The sequence below is a fragment of the Bos indicus x Bos taurus genome, chromosome 14 (genome assembly GCF_003369695.1).
Source record: "Bos indicus x Bos taurus breed Angus x Brahman F1 hybrid chromosome 14, Bos_hybrid_MaternalHap_v2.0, whole genome shotgun sequence".
Lineage (NCBI taxonomy): Eukaryota > Metazoa > Chordata > Mammalia > Artiodactyla > Bovidae > Bos > Bos indicus x Bos taurus.
Genome location: NC_040089.1, coordinates 76,335,692 through 76,347,847, shown reverse-complemented (window position 1 = coordinate 76,347,847; position 12,156 = coordinate 76,335,692). Strand labels below are relative to the sequence as shown.

Below are 12,156 nucleotides of genomic sequence, written 5' to 3'. Positions count from 1 at the left end.
TCATAAAAAAGAATGAAATAATGTCATTTGCAGCAGCACAGATGGACGGAGACATTATCATATAAAACGAAGTAAGTCAGATAAAGACAATATTATATTACGTATATGTGGAATCTAAAAATTAGTACAAATGAACCTATTTGCAAAACAGAAATGGACTCACAGACATAGAACACAAACTTATGATTACCAAACAAGAAGGGACAGGCGGTAAATCAGGAGTATGGGATTAACAGATACACACTACCAAATATAAAATAGATGCACAAAATTATTTACTGTAGAGCACGGGGAAGTATATTCAATATCTTATATAAACTATAATGGAAAAGGATAAAGAAAGAATATAGATATATACATATATATGTATAACTGAGTCCCTCTGCTGTATATCTGAAACTAACACAATATGGTAAATCAGCTATATTTCAAATTAAAAAAAAAACTATCTGACCTCGTTTCTTGCGATTCAGGAGTGGGAGAAGCATGAGTGAGGTTATCCGACTTTTTCTAGTTGTCTAGTCAACCAGAAAATATTGATAGTGATATTAGTAATAGTGACAGTTTTATAGTAATAGCTAATATTTGGGGGTATTTTTCTAAGTTCTTTTTGTATATTAATACATATAATGCTTTTCAAATCCTATGAGGTAATTATGTATTATTATTACTCCTTTTAACTTTCATTTCATGAAGAAATGAAACCTCAGTTTGGAACCTTGCCCAGAGTCACACAGCTCATTGTTGATGAGTTGGATGCAAACCCAGACAGACTTCTTAAACAGAGACGCACAGTTCAGAATGATTAATGCCTTGATAACTGTAAGAAATGAGAATGCTTCCTAAAATGAAGAAGTTTCTTGACTAAAAGCATTTTCTCACATAGAATTATTCCCTATAGTAGAAATAAATCCAACTCTAAATACTGTCTATGGAAAAATAGCAATCATATCCCATGCCGAGTGAGAGATCACAACTTCAAATATCTACTCTTATTAAGCAAATTTCCAACTGGATTATATTTGGAAGGTAGGAGGTTAGGTCACCTAAGTAGGATTTTTGAGATATTCTTTAAATCTTTTCAGTGTTATTGGAAAATACTTCGTTGCTTGAATATTTTTTACCATTTCACTAAAAATAAATTCTTATGAAACTTTAGTGGGTTAGCAAATATCAGACGATGTTCTTATGTCACCTCTGCCCAGGCTGCTTGCTCTTTGCCGTGACTTTGATATTCATAAAATTACTGCAAGGCAAACACATGTTAACCTACATGTTTGAGAAAAATCTCTGGGTATGGATTTTCATCAGGGTTAGAGGGTTCAGATTTCACAGATACAAAACATGTAGCCCTCTTTCCCCCAAGAGGTCTTTATTTCAGAGTTGAATTGGCCTTAGAAGTGGATGATCAATGAAGAATCCAGGTAAAAATTCTAAGAAAGGAGAAAGGAAAAAAAGAATATCATGCACTTTTTACTCCATGCTTTACTTATATCCCTTCAACTATCCAGGAAGATATATGATACTCTGCTAGAAAATAGCTAACGATGTGATACATTAACGACCACATCAACCTGGTGAGGTAGGTTCTCAGCCTACACTTATTGACATGGAAACTGAGGCCCAGAGTCCAGTGAAGTGGCTTATTCCAGAACAGATACTTATGCTTTCCACTGTTGAAATCCAAGATCAGAGCTGACCTCAAGTCTTGAGGTCTTTTCTTTATACCCTAACTCTAGCGCTGCTAATGAAGCCATTGTTATTGGTCTAACATTACGGATTTGCCTATGGATGTCAGAAAAAATCAGGGAGGAAGCCTGCTAGGCTGGCCAGGATAAGCTCTGCCAAATTCTGAGCGTTAGATTCTTTACTCCCTCTCTGCTCTTCCAATTAATGGTAAAGATCCTTGATTTTCATAGAATTAGAGTTACCAGGTAGCCACTTTATGAGGAGTTCTGAGAACATCTGAATACAGGTTTAAACTGGTACTGATAACGAGTATCAGTGTTCTCCAAGCCAGGCTTCAACAGTACGTGAACCTTGAACTTTCAGATGTTCAAGCTGGATTTATAAAAGGCAGAGGAACCAGAGATCAAATGGCCAACATCTGCTGGATCATGGAAAAAGCAAGAGAGTTCCAGAAAAACATCTACTTCTGCTTTATTGACTATGCCAAAGCCTTTGACTGTGTGGATCACAATCAACTGTGGAAAATTCTTCAAGAGATGGGAATATCAGACCACCTGACCTGCCTCTTGAGAAATCTGTATGCAGGTGAGGAAGCCACAGTTAGAAGTGGACATGGAACAACAGACTGGTTCCAAATAGGAAAAGGAGTACGTCAAGGCTGTATATTGTCACCCTGCTTATTTAACTTCTATGCAGAGTACATCATGAGAAACGCTGGGCTGGATGAAGCATAAGCTGGAATAAAGATTGCTGGGAGAAATATCAATAACCTCAGATATGTAGATGACACCACCCTTATGGCAGAAAGTGAAGAGGAACTAAAGAGCCTCTTGATGAAAGTGAAAGAGGAGAGTTAAAAAGTTGGCTTAAAGCTCAACATTCAGAAAACTAAGATCATAGCATCTGATCCCATCACTTCATGGCAAATAGATGAGGAAACAGTGGAAACAGTGAAAGACTTAATTTTTGGGGCTCCAAAATCACTGCAGATGGTGACTGCAGCCATGAAATTAAAAGACACTTGCTCCTTGGAAGAAAAGTTATGACCAACCTAGACAGCATATTAAAAAGCAGAGACTTTACTTTGCCAACAAATGTCAGTCTAGTCAAAGCTATGGTTTTCCAGTATTCATGTATGGATGTGAGAGTTGGACTATAAAGAAAGCTGAGTGCTGAAGAATTGATGCTTTTGAACTGTGGTGTTGGAGAAGACTCTTGAGAGTCCCTTGGACTGCAAGGAGGTCCACCCAGTGCATCCTAAAGGAAATTGGTCCTGACTATTCATTGGAAGGGTTGATGCTGAAGTTGAAACTCTAATCCTTTGGCCACCTGATGTGAAGAACTGACTCATAGGAAAAGACCCTGATTCTGGGAAAATTTGAAGGTGGGAGGAGAAGGGGACGACAGAGGATGAGATGGTTGGATGGCATCACCAACTTAATGGACATGAGTTTGAGTAAACTCTGGGAGTTGGTGATGGACGGGGAGGCCTGGCGTGTCCCAGTCCATGGGGTCACAAGGAGTCAGACATGACTGAGCGACTGAACTGAACTGAACTGATAACAAAGTTGTTCACAGGAATATTGTGAAACTTAGGTGAGGGTTGCTCTTTGCTCTAAGGAAAAAGATGTTACACAATCAAAGACACTGTCTCTTAAAAAATGTGGTGAAAATACAAACACGTTTTTAAAAACGTGGGTAGTATTCACAGTATTGAGCTAGAAAAAGATGGAAGTAAAATTTTTCTCCTTCAGTATTAATCAGTCTTCTTACCCCTTTCATACTTCCAATGTATCTACTATTTCTGTATTTTAGGAAAAGCAGTGTTGTGGAGGAAGTGATAACAGAGTTATTCTGATGAAGAATAAAAGTATGGAATTAAAATAGTTGGAAATAACTAAAACTCTACCTTATGTGCTTCTGTGTGCTAAGTCACTTCGGTCATGTCTGGTTTTGAGATAGTATGGACTGTAGCCGGCCAGGCTCCTCTGTCCATGGGGATTCTCCAGGCAAGAATACTGAAGTGGGTTGCCATGTCCTCTTCCAGGGAATATTCCTGACCCAAGGATCGAACTCGCATCTCTTTTGTCTCCTGCGCTGGCAGACGGGTTCTTTACCACTAGCGCCACCTGGGAAGCCCAGAATTCTACCTTGGTACTCACACTTTGAAAACTGAGTGTTTAGGAGAAACAGGCAAACGTTGTTTGGAGGGAACAAAGAAGTTTAAAATTATTTTGCAAAATATTTGGCCTTTTCACAATGGCTTAGAGTAAATATTTGTTAAATATTCTGCTAAATATGCAGAAGGTGTGATTTGACCAATATAGCTGGTGGAAGTCAGAACTTAAATACTTTAAATGAAATCCAGAGTACATAAAACATCAGTTCAGTTCAGTCACTCAGTCGCGTCCGACTCTTTGCCACCCTATGGACTGCAGCACACCAGGCTTCCCTGTCCATCCCCAACCCCTGGAGCTCATTCAAATTCATGTCCATTGAGCTGGTGATGCCATCCAACCATCTCATCCTCTGTCGTTCCCTTCTCCTACCACCTTCAATCATTCCCAACATCAGAGTCTTTTCAAATGAGTCAGTTCCTAAAACATATCAGTGCCTAAATTCTACTCAATAACTTGTTATGTGTGATGAAAAAAGAATGTTGTACAACAAAAGAAATGCAGAAAGTAAACGATTGTGTTTATGAAAATAAATAGGCCCAGAGGAAATTAATTCATTTAGAAAATATTTATTAAGGACCTATTATTTTCTATGCACTATTTAGAGAAATGAAAATTAAAACAACCTATTAAAATGCAAAACCAGTGAGAGTAATGAGGTAATATCACTGATGCTAGGGGAAAATAGCTTTATATTGCACGTTGTATCATAAATTGGTTCAATTTTTCTAGAAAATCATCTGCCCATATATTCCAAAAGTTATAGAAATGTTTCCACTTTTCGACCTAGTTATTTCACTTTGGGGAATAAACTTTAAAGAAATAAAAGAAAAGGAAAATGACTTTACAAGGACAAACACAGCAGTCTTATTCTTAATAAAAAAGCTGACAAAAAGGGCACAAGGCCGAATATGCACGCTCAGGACAAAATGAATATGCGTTAGTACATTTACAAAGATAGAAAGATAATGATGTTAACTTATTTATTCAGTAGCTATTTATTAGGCGTTTATGTGGGGCAGGCACAGCCCTAAGGGCTGGGGATCAAGAGCAGATTGAGTGTGGTGTCTGCTAGGGCCTGTGTCTTTGTGCACAGTGGAAAAATACAGCCTCTCTGGGCAAATGCAGTCCTGTAGGTCAAGCTTGGCCAGAAAAATGCCCCCTTTTTCAAAGTAGAGGGCACCTGTGCATGAGGGGAATACAACAGCAGGGCTCACACTCAGGAGCGGCGTACAGGCTGCATTGCAGACCTCCCAGCCCCGCCCTGGACATCCTGATGCAGAGGGTGACCAGCACGACCATCCAGAGTAGTCCTGGTGCTTACAGTTTAGTGAGGAAGGAAGAAAGACGCTGAGGAAATAAATGCACCAGTGAGTGCATGCTTACAAAGGTAAGTACTCTGAAAGAAAGGAATGTAGCCCAACCAGAGCATATGGCAAGGAGACCAGGGAGGTCCCTACAGTGGAGAATAAAAGAGGTCCCCAAAGAACCTGAGGTTAGGTTAATGGGGTGGGTAGTGCATTTGGGCAGAGGTAAAAACTCCCCATGGTTGCTATGGAAAAACAGCATGGAGATTCATCCAAAAAATTAAGACTAGAAGCACCATATGATCCAATTGTTCCACTTCTGTATGTTCATCCAAAGAAAACAAAGACTAATTTGAAAAGATATATGCACCCCTATGCTTGTTCATTGCACCTCTATTTACAATAGCCATGATATGGAAACAGCCTTAGTGTCCATCAGTGAAAGAATGAAGAAGATGTGGTATACATACGTAAAATACATAACCAGTGGGAATTTGCTATAAGATGCTGGGAGCTCACCCCGGTGCTCTGTTACAACCTAGAGACGTGGGATGGGGTGGGAGGTGGGAGAGAGCTTCAAGAGGGGGGACTTATGTATACCTATGGTTGATTCATGTTCACGTATGGCAGAAACCAACAAACCAACAGTGTTGTAAACAACTCTCCTCCAATTAAAAATACATAAATTAAAAAGAAAAGGCGTGGTAGATACATTCAATGGAATTCTACTCGGCCATAGGAAGATGAAATCTTGCCACTTGTGACAAGGATGGATCTTGAGGGTATTGTACTGGGTGAAATAAGTCAGATAGAAGAAGACAAATACTATATGTTTTTACTCATATGTAGAATATAAAAAGCAAAAACAATGCAAAATAAATGAATAAACCAAACAAAAACATAGATACAGAGAACAGAACACTAGTTACCATAAGGGGTTTGGAGGACAGTGACATGGATAAAAGGGGTCAAGTATATAGACAGATGAAAACTACATTTTTGGTGCTAAGCTTGCAGCAGTATAAGTCAAAATGTAATGTATGCATGAAACATACCTAATGTCATAAACCAACATTACCTCATTTTTAAAATTTAAAATTAGGAAAAAATAAACCAACCCTCCACGGTTTGTTGGCATGTGGCACATTCAAGGAATTGAAGTACGGATTAAAGTGGGCAGGGGGAGTGTGGTGCACCCTGCAGTGGAGAGGTAGGCAGGAGCTGGATTCTGCAGGGTCTTGGAGGTCAGGCAAGAGCTGTGATCTTATTCTCTGATCTTATTTCTAGGAAAGCACTGACAGCATTGAGTGGTTTGAGTGGTTTTAAGCAGGAGGGGAATGACACGGTCATCCCTATTTCTGAAAGACCTCCCAGCCTATGAGTGGGGCCTGGATTACAGAGGGCGTGGTGGTCGGGGTGGGAGACTTGGAGCAGCGGCTGCAGTTGTCCAGTGAGAGAGGGAGGTGGTGTGGACGGAAGTGTGGGCAGCAGAGAAGGAAAGGTACAAATGATCGGAGACACACTTTGGAGGTGAAACTGATAGGTATTAGGTGTGGACCCGCCATGTAGGGTGAGTTGAAGGGGTGCCACGCAAACCTTTTTTTTTTCCCAGTAAATTTCAAAGGTTAACAGTGTAAAGAGCTTAGTTTTATATTAGTTTCCTGGGGCTGCTGTAACAAATTCCTGCAAAACCAGTGACTACCAACAGATATTTATTTTCTCACAGTTCTGGAGGCCAGAAGTCCAAAACCAGGACGTTGGCAGGGCTGGCTCTCTCCGAGGACTCTAGGAAAGAATCCCGTCTTGCCTCTCCCAGAGTTGGTGGTTCCAGGAGTCCCTTGGCTGTGGCTGTGTAACTCCAGTTTCCGCCTCCGTCTTCACGTGGCCGTCCCCTCTCCTCCTTGTGTCTGTGTGTCTTCTCTTCTGTCTCATGTGAGGACACTTGTCATTAGATTTAGGGCCCATCCGACGAAATCCAGAATGATCTCACCCTGAGCTCCTTAGCTTAACTGCATCTGCAAGCTCTTCTCCCCACCTCCCCGCCACCGCCGACTCACAGGTTCCAGGCATTAGGGCATGGATATGTCTTTGTGGGGGCCAACGTTCAACCCATTACAAGCATTATGTGAACAATCTTTTATATACTGCTTGACTTTCCTGGTGGCTCAGACAGTGAAGAGTCTGCCTTCAAGGCTGGAGACCCGGATTCCATCCTGGGCTGGGAAGGACCCCTGGAGATGGAAATGGCAACCCACTCCAGTATTCTTGCCTGGAAAATCCCATGGATGGAGGAGCCTGGCAGGCTACAGTCCATGGGGTCACAAAGAGTCAGACAGAACTGAGCAACTTCACTTTTTTCTTTCTTTCTTTTTTCACTTTGTATGGGCTACCAGGACTGACCTTCACGCACACATATTGTCCCACAAGTCTTTTGAGAAGCTCTGAAAGGTCTGCCTTCACCTCCCAAAGCAACTGCTAAATCTAACGGATTGATGCTTGTGAAACCTCTGCATCTCTATGCTAAGCATCTGTATGCTCCATCATTGCGTGCAATCCGAGCATTTTGTCACCTGATGTTGGAATCTTGCTGTTTCCTCGTCTCTTATTTGTAAGGCCCTTGGAGGAGGTGATTGTTTACCTTTCTTGTTCACCAGGCCAGGTGTGGCCTTCCTTGAGGCACTTCACATTATGCTGTAAGATGTCTCGAATATAATTTTTTAAAATCAAATCGCAATTAACTACTTAATTAATTAGAGATTTCTGAATAGCACCTGCAAACTATTTTGGTTGGCAGAATATCAGCGAGAATGAACACATTGTATAGTTTTTCTATAGCTGCTGGTGACTTAAAGATGGAAAGTTTTAGTTCTTACATTTTAATTGCTTAGTCTATTAAGATTTGTTTGAGCAAATTAATTATAAATTAGTGGTAATTCCTGTTGTAAAGCCATGCATGAAATGCTATGGAACAACAGGGAGCAAGCAGCTGGTTATCTTGGTGGAGGTTAGAGATGGCTTCCCCTGGAGGAGGGCATGGCAACCCACTTCAGTATTCTTGCCTGGAGAATCCCATGGACAGAGGAGCCTGGCAGGGCTCCTGGCAGTCCATGGGGTTGCAGAGAGCTGGACCCAACTGAGCGATTAAACAGCAGCAGTAGAGATGGCTTCAGGGAGGTGACATGTGAATTGAAGTCTTGGGAGGCGAACAGATATTTTCCAGGGGGAGGTTATCCAAAGAAAGATGAAACCGGAGGGATTCCTATTGAAATCATAAGAGCACTAGCAAGGGAAAAATTTCAGATGCATTTTCAGGAAAAGTGAGATTTTTAACAGATGCAGAAGAAGGAAAGGAAGCGGTTAAATATATTCAGTGAATAAGACTTGGCAATAAATGTATTTGTGAAAAAAAACAGCAGTGGAGTCAGAACTACTACAAGGCCATCGCCCAGCAGACCCTGGGCCTCTCTGTTAAAAATGGGGTGTCTGAACTCTTCAGATGTTAATTGGAAGTGCGGTCTGGGTTTTCTCCATGACAGGCTGTAAATCTATATTTTAGTCAGGGCTTTGCTCTTCTGGATTAGTATGTAATGTCCTTGAAAGCCCTCGGTTCTTTTTTCTTTCTTTTTTTTCCAAAGAAAAAAGAACCTTCTTCAAAAAGTTACATGATGCTGTTGGACTTAGCTAGTTTTTACAAAGGTCACAGCATTTTTGAGTAGTAAACACGATTGCTAGATCTTTCCAGCATCTAGATATTTGGCAGGCAAGCCTCCATTGCTGGAATAAATAACTAGAGGGCCAGGGGCATATGACAGCTGTGGGCCCGCGAAGCCTGGGAGTATCTGGGAAGAAGCAGACGCATCCTATCTCTCCTCAACCACGGCCAAGAAGACAGTCGAGGCAGAAATCTCCCTGTTGCTTGAATTAACCAGATTATTGAGCAAATTTAGAGCTTGTCTGGTCTACTGGTTTCAATTTGGCCTTACAAGCCCAGTGCGAAACAGGAGATTTATTTGAGAAACTGCTGTCAAGAATCTAAGAGTCCTTTCAATCGCAGTTCAGCAGCACCTGGATTGTATTTTTAGAGTATTTCCTCCCGTGATGATAATATCAGCAATTAACGTACTTGTATTTATAAAGCCTTATTCTTCAGGGAGTACTCGACCCTTGAGAGAGGTCACCTAATTAATTTCTGCAATGTTTTAGATTAGACTGTTGCTTGTTTTGTGACCTTGAAGACTGCAGTGATTATTAAGTCACTAAAATACTAAATCACTTTTGCAAGGACTCCCAGTAAGGAAGCAATAGGAAACAGGCAAAGAACACACAAAGACCTGGATATTCTGGGAAGCGTTTTCACTCCTGCAACAGAGCAGGACCCCCACAGGCATGCCCACCCTGTTTTAAGCAAGGAGGAAAAATTAAAAAAGAGAATCCACATTATCAACAGAGAAATAACATGCTTCAATATTCTAAGGAAACTTAGTCATACTCATATAAACTCATCTGAAATTAGTCATATCTCTGGAACCTCGAAGATAACTTCTCAGCAGCTCTGAAATAAAAGGTTGAATGAGCACCTTTCTTCCTGGTATGGTAGAAAGATCACTTGACCATGATCCATGAAACTTGTGTTTGAATATTGTTCCTTTCACTTATTAGCTATATTATCCTGGGCAAGATAATTGATGCCTTGGAATTACAATTTTCCCAATTGTGAAATGGATATGTTAATAACTGCTTGACAGTGCACTCTACCTTAAGAGCCAAAATCCTAGTTCAAGACTCCATCATCTTTCACTTGAACCACTGCAACTGGCTTCTAACTGATCTCCTGTATTTCATTCTTGTTCCGCTGCTGCCTTTTCTCCGCATAGCTGTTAGAATGGTCTTTTAACATCACAGTTCAAGTTGTATCATTCTTTTGCCTAAAATCCTCCACTGGCGTCCATTGGTATTTCGAATAAAATGCAAGTCACTTATCATGGCCTAAAAGATCTGTACAGTCTGGTCCTTGCCTACTTCTTTGTCCCTGTCGCTCCACAGGGCCCCTTATTCACTGAGCTCCAGCCATACTGACCTCTGTGACGTTCAGCCAGACATGGCTGCCTTCCCTCTAGCCTCCCACACTTGCGGTTGCATCATCCAGGAGGCTCTTCTGCCACGGCTGGAAGCTTGCTCCATTTACTCTCTCAAGGCCCAGTTGGAATACTATCCATCCAGAGAGGTGTCCCTGGACACTGTATGTGAAGTGGCATCCCTGGTCACTTTCCAACAGTTTTTACCTCCATAGCAGTTATCACCACGGGAGTCTATCTTATCTAGTTAGTTGTTTATTTATGGTGAGGTTTATCCCACAAGACTGTAAGCTCTTGTTCACTTACACAGTACATTCCCAGAGTTTAGAGCAATACCTGACAGTCTAGCATTTACTAGGCACTCAAAATAAGGGTTTATCAGATGAATACATGAGTGTAATAATATATATGAAATGTTTAGCCCATAAAATGCTTAAATTTGCTGTCGGTAGCATCAGACCTTTGTATCCACAGGTTGTGCATTTGCACACAGGTTGTGCAGGCTGGTCTGTTGAATCCTGGGGTGTGGAACCCTCACACGAGGGACCCACAGACACAAATGGCCGATTCTACTATGCTATTTTACATAAGGAACTTGAGCACTGGTGAAATTTGGTATCTGTGGGGGTCCTGGAACCAATATCCTGGTAGATATTAAGGGTCAACTAGAAGCCGAGAGGACCCCATGCCTGAAGGGTGGCGGCCAAGAGGAGTTACCCCACGTCCGTGGTCAGGGGCAGTGGCCGAGAGTGCCAGACTGCAACGGTGCAGGAACGGCGGAGAGGAGCTACCCTGCGTCCGAGGCCAGGGGCGGCGGCCGCGAGGAGCTACCCCACGCCCCCAAGCCCGAGGCCCAGGGCGGTGGCCGGGAGGACCAACCCCACGTCTAAGAACCGTGGCTGGGCAGGGCGCAGGAGGGCCTAGAGGAGCTATCCCACGTTGAAGGTCAGGAAGGGTGGCGGTGAGGAGATACCCCTCGTCCAAGGTAAGGAGCAGCGGCTGCGCTTTGCTGGAGCAGCCGTGAAGAGATACTCCGTGCCCAAGGTAAGAGAAGACCAAGTAAGACGGTAGGTGTTGCAAGAGGGCATCAGAGGGCAGACACACTGAAACCATACTCACAGAAAACTAGTCAATCTAATCACACTAGAACCATAGCCTTGTCTAACTCAATGAAACTAAGCCATGCCCGTGGGGCAACCCAAGATGGGCGGGTCATGGTGGAGAGATCTGACAGAATGTGGTCCACTGGAGAAGGGAATGGCAAACCACTTCAGTATTCTTGCCTTGAGAACCCCATGAACAGTATGAAAAGGCAAAATGATAGGATACTGAAGGGAGGCCTGGCGTGCTGCAATTCATGGGGTCGCAAAGAGTCGGACATGACTGAGCGACTGAACTGAACTGATTCTTACTCTTGGGGACTCACCTTTAGGACAAACTTCTCCTGGCCAATAGCAAATAATAATAACAATAGCTAATATCTATTGAGCTCCTAATAGATGCTGAACATTTCTCTAAGTGCCTTTAATGAATTAACTCACTTATCAATCCTCTAAGATATGTGTTAATATTATCCAACTTATTAGGATGAGGGACAGATGGTTCAAGAAACAAAGAAACAAAGGTTTTGTTCCTAAGTAGAGGGATGGGGATTTGGACTCAGGTAATTTGGTCCCACAGCGATAATCATTATCACTCACCTACTCAAACTACTGTCTTATCCTGGCATCCCAGCTTTCCAACAATCTGATGTCTAGCTCTCCCAATCTCTTCTTTCATCATTCATCCATCCGTTCATGCATTGAACATCCATTGTTCAACATATACTGAGTGAATACCTTATGCCAGGCACTGACCTAAATCTTGGGCTTAAATGGTCTTTGGAGGAAGGGAAAGGATAAATAGAAA

General features: G+C 42.0%; 1 protein-coding gene across 1 annotated transcript in view; it reads right to left on the bottom strand.

Annotated features, from left to right (window-relative positions):
- The window catches only part of CNGB3 (cyclic nucleotide gated channel beta 3), a 187,306-nt gene that overhangs the window by 13,841 nt on the left and 161,309 nt on the right, over window positions 1-12,156 (bottom strand). The window lies entirely within an intron of this gene.